The following is a 5,794-nucleotide window of genomic DNA, read 5'->3' as shown; positions in this document are numbered from 1 at the left end:
TATCATTGAATAAGTTTACATAAATATTTTAATTAATTTGGTCTCTCAAAACTATTTTAATCATTGGATACAAATTAGAATTCATATTACTACTACTATTTTTAAGGGGAAAAGGTATGATTCTTCAAAATGTTATCAACCAAAAATTGTACTAACATTCCGACCATAATAAATCATCTTCCCAATATTTAATGGGTCCATCTAGTATACAGATGCATTTTGGTACAGATTTATAGATTTTTGTTTTTATTTGGTTTAAAAATGTATCACTAAAAGTGTTGCTTAAAGAGAAAGTGTTACCCTTAATCGTTAACTTGGCTCTGATACCAATTTTTACTCTTCATATTTTACTTCGAATAAGTTTATAATTTGTATTATTTGCAAATTCATAAAAAATGTTGACCATTTCTACTAGTATTTATAATTCTGATTTCATTTGTATAGTTTTTCAATCTTGTTTTAGTTTATAATATTCTTTTTTGCAAGGATTATTGTATATAAAATCTTTTATCTGTTTGTCTATTTTCTAGAGATTCTATTAATTTTTCTAGCTCTTCAACTTCTCTTTTTAACTTGTCATAGATTATTTTTAGAGCTTCAAATGCTCTTTGATTTATTTCAAAAAACTGTAAATAATTCAAACGATTTTCTCTTTCAAAGAGCTCTTGTTTCTTATCTTGATAAGTTACATATATTTCTTCTTATTTATTGTCATAATTTAGTATTTAGGGTTTCATTTAATTTTTCGACCTTTTTTGTTAATTCTTTTATTTCAGAATTTTCTTCTTTAATCTTTAACTTAGATAAACTTAAAGGACTATTAATTTTAGATTCTCTTATTTGAAAATTTGATGAAACCAATTTTTCTGATGGTTCTTTTAATAATAGAACTGAGTTTTCAATAGCTTTATATTTTGGTATTTCTGTTTTTACAATTTTCTGAAATAGTTCATCGACATAAATTCTTTCTCTGTTTTTAAATATTATACTATGATGGCTATTTGTTAAAGCATAATTTATTGCATATGTTATTGAAAATGGTTCATCATCTTGTTCCATTAGATTCTTTCTATGAAATTTATAAGCCAAACTTATAGATCTTCCAAGATTTTCAGTTGATAAAGGTATAGCATATCCAAGATAGGCATTAAATTTAACATTTACGTTTGCCAAATTTCCATGAACAATTCCAATTATTTGATCTATCGGGTCATCAGTAATTCTTTTATCACAGATTGCTAAACTTATTGGTGAATTAATTCCTTTCATATATGTAGATTTGATTAAGACTTGTATAGTACTAATATGAATCCATCCAATTTTAGATTTTTTTGTTGATCCTTAATTTTCTCAATCTGTTTACTTAATTCTTCATTATTTATCAAAGCTATTTCCAGTTCTCCATTGGCAGATTTTATCTTTATAGGAGCTTTAAGTTGAATTTTTCCATAGTATATTATATTTTTTCTATTAAAAACTTCTTTTAAAAGATTTTGTTTATTAAAGTTTTCATTTGATTTGAGATTTAATTCTGTTTTTAGAACAGCCTATTTTTCATTATCTAATAAAGCAGTTAATCTATAATAATCAGATTCTTCTGTTAATTCTAAACTTTCTAAATAATTCATAATTGAAAGACTAGAATGAAGATGTACCTTTCTGGAGAAAAACTTCCTTTATTCAGTATATTTTACATAAGGGGTTTTTATCTCCAGAGGGGAGATTGTAGATACTAACTCCAGAGGGGAGTTTAGAACTATTTTTCCCTAAGGAGATTCTTCCTCAGACTATAGAATCGCCTCGGCAGCTTCCTCCTTGTTCTCCTAGCATATGAGTACTCTTAGCCTCCTGCTTTCTATTGTCTGATACCTTTACAATTGCCTAAACAGCCTATTTATAATAGTTGGGTTTGATGGACAATTCCCATTCTTACCCTTCTTATGACGTCATTGCTTACGTCATTGTTTGTTCTCTTTCACCAGCTACATTGTTGGTGCTCTATGACCTAAGTGCTTACGTCACTATGCAATAATGTTGAGAGATGCTTCAGATGTGCTGTCCTCTTCTTTTATCATGTGACCGACAGATGTATTGTCTTCTTCCTTCATCATGTGAGTTGATTCCGTTTCATTATTGCTTTCTTCAGATAACTCTGAGGCACATAGCTGGCACTTGTGGTCTTCTCTGTCTTTTATCAAATAGCAGAGATTCCTCTTTATCCATTCAGGGAGCTTTTCTAAAAGTCCAGATAAGTTGTAGAATGCTGATTCAAATTCTACCAAGAGTCTCATCTCTCTTTCTTCAATTTCATTTCTTTTACTGGATACAAGTAGAGTATTTCTACTTTTATAATTAATCCTTGTGTGAGATTCCTTCGTTATTTTTTGAGTTCTTTCAAAGACCCTTGCTAATGTGCTGGCTAGCCTTCCTTCATGACTGTAAATTGTTAAATCTTGAATTTGATCAATTGGTTGAAAATTTCCTGGGAAGACGGACATGAATATTACTTGGTGTGCTGGAACCAAGCATTCTTCTTCTTCATTAAAAATAGGTTGACTGTTTGTAAATTTTAGGGATATATCCCTTGGATTTACATTGTCAATCATATTTTTAAATCTCTTTACTGCATCAACGAATCCTGCAGGAAACTCACTAATAATTTTTAGATCATTAAAAATTAAGATTGTATCAATTAATCCATACTGGAAAAACTGATAGGTGTCAGATGGGAAAGCATCTGGAAATATAACCAGCTTTGTTAGCTGTTCTTTGGCAATAGGATAATATCTCAAAATTGCCCTTTTTTCTTCAGTCCAATTCAGGACTATGTTAAGGGTTTCTCTGAGATTAGATCTACAGACCCTTTTCTTTTCCTTGATTTCAGCCCTTGTAGGAATGTTTCTTATTATCCCTGTTCTCTGGGTTTGAATTGGAGCTTTATCTGCTCTTTTTAAGGTTTGCTCTGGATGGAGAGCTTCATTTTCTTTGAAGGATTTCTTTGCCTCTTCCAGTGTTAGGAACCCTCCTTTATGAATTATCTTTGACTGGTGTGTGAATGGTACTGCTTTTTCCCAGGCATCATATACTCCTTTCATGGGGCCATTATAAATTACATAATATTTTTTATCTTGGGTGGATTTTTTAATGATTTCAGCAATTGTTTTATTTTCTAAAATTTTTTCTTCACCTGATTTGTCCACCATGCTTAGCTGGCTGAACTCTGATGTTTCTACTTGTTGTGTTGATTTCATTGCTTCGATGGCCTTCTTGAGGGATTGGATCTGTGTCCTTATTTGCTGACAATGCTTGCATTTTTCGAGCTCTTGCTCATATTTTTGAATTTCTTGATCTAATGCGTTGTAGACGAACTCCATTCTCTTGTTAATGTATCTGCAATAACATTTTTGTCACCCTTAATATATTCAATTTTTATTGGATATTGTAACAAAAATAATTGCCATCTTACCAATCGTCCATGATTATAATCAACTTTTAAATTATATCGTATGAAACCTGTTAGGTAGCTTGAATCTGTCCTTAATGTAAATTCTCTTGGTAGTAAATCAATTTTCCATTTCTTAAGAGATTTAATTGCCGCTAGAGTTTCCTTTTCATGAGTAGTATATCTCTGTTCTGTTGGAGTAAAAGTCCCTGAAATATACCTGCAAAGTAATTCCTTTAGGGAATCTTTAGAATCTAGTGATTCTTTTCCTTGTTCCAAACTTTTTATAGCTTTCTTAGCTTTTAGACATCCTGACCAGGTTATGTCTGAAGCATTTGTTTCTACTATTAAGTAGTCATTTTCTTCTGGAATATAAAGTTCTGGAAGTTTTTCACATAATTCTTTAATCCTTTGAATTTGCATACTATCTTTTTCATTCCATTTCCATTCTTTTTTAGTACTTATTTTTGGAAATAAGCTTTTAGTGTATTCTGTTATATTCTTTAAAAATCCTTGATCAGAAATATAATTTATACATCCTAAAAATCTTTGTAATTGTTTTCTATTTTATTAGGAAATAAATTTACCTTTTCTAGGACATTTGGTTGAAGTTTTAGCTTTCCTTGAGTAGACAGAATTAATCCAAGAAACTCTATTTCTTGTTTTGCTATTCTTGCTTTCTTTTTGCTAAGAACTAATCCTTTTTCTTTACATCTTTCTAAAACTATTAATAATTTTTGAAGATGATCTTCTCTATCCTGTTTTGTAAAAATTAGGATATCATCAATATACACTAAAACAAATTCATTTAACTCTTTTAGATTTTCTTCCATAAATCTTTGGTAAATACCTGGGGCTTGTTTTAATCCGAATGGTAATACATTCCATTCATAGAGTAACACACTTGTTGATTCTTTTGTTGGGCAAGGTTAGCTAAATGATTTTTTGCTTCTTGATATTCTTTATTATAGACTTCTTGTTTATGATCTATAATATTTTTTCCAAAAAATTCTTTATATAGAAACATCATTATATATAATATCTTATCATAAGCTGTTGTTTTTGTTGCTAATTCTTCTATTATTTGGTTTTCTATTGATGTCATATAATCTCTTATAGCTCCTTTAGTATGAAACCCTATGTAATTCCAAATATCTCTTCCAGATAACTCATTAAGTTTTGGATTAGTAAAGGCTTCTAATAAGAAGGAATTCAACCAGTTTTCGAAAATTTCTTTTTCATTCTTTTTACAGTCTAAATCGAGCATTCTTTCTCCTTCCATTTCCTGGATTTTAGGAACGTATTTTGTTTTTGTATATTTTGAATCTTTATTTATAAATCCTTTTTTAAAAGCATAATTATCAAAACCTGTTTCCCATTTAAAATGAGATTGATTATCCCTAGATGTTCCAACTTCATTTTTTACTTGTATTGGAATTGCTGGTTCTTCGTCACTTGAATAATCTAGGATGTGTTCTTCATTTTCTATATTTTCAGAATTTACTAATTCTTCTTCTATCTGAAATCCCTGTTCCATAATATTATTTTCTTGAGCCATTTTTAATTGTTTAAAAAGCATTGTAACTTCTTCTAATTTTTCTTCAATATTCATAATTTTAGTGGTGGTTTTACTTTTAAATCTGTTATGTTGATTATATTTTAAAATTCTTCTTTGGGATTTTTTTTTCCTTATTTCTTTGAAATTTTATAGATACTAATATTTCTTCAAGCATATCTACTATAGAATTTAATTGTGGGTTAAAAGTATGATAAAGATGTGGGGAATCATTTCCATGGTAACATTTCTTAGAAATTCCGTGTGAAAAATAAGTTTTTTCAGGTTTTTGAAGTCCTTCAATAAAACTTATAGTAAAATAAAGATTTTGAGAAAAATCATTTTGTATTGATTTTAAGAATTTGGTGTCATTACTGTTAACATTAGTTAAAATCATTAATTTTTGATCTATTAATTTTGATAACTTAATTATTACTTCTCTTAAATCTTCTAATTTACTTTTTTTCATTAGGTGACGTTTTTCTTTGTGAAGAGCTACGGTTTTAAGTGAAAAGTGTGGCTTTAAAAAGTGTAGTTTAAATAAACAAATCTTTAAATCTGTACAGATTTAGATCTGTACCATATAATTTTCTATATTTAATTTATTGTTGATCTCTTGGAACCTCAAAAATAATGATTGGGACATAACCAACTCAAGACCATTAAGGACAATGACCCTTTTGATCAGTTCCTCTAACTTTTATGAAAATAAATTAGAATCAGATGGCGTTTGAAGTATAAAGCCAAATACTATAATATGTGAGTGGATCACTTACATTTGCAAGAGAAATGAATTC

Source organism: Arachis ipaensis, chromosome B04, assembly GCF_000816755.2.
Source record: "Arachis ipaensis cultivar K30076 chromosome B04, Araip1.1, whole genome shotgun sequence".
In the NCBI taxonomy this organism is placed as follows: domain Eukaryota; kingdom Viridiplantae; phylum Streptophyta; class Magnoliopsida; order Fabales; family Fabaceae; genus Arachis; species Arachis ipaensis.
Note: the sequence above shows the minus strand (reverse complement) of the source record.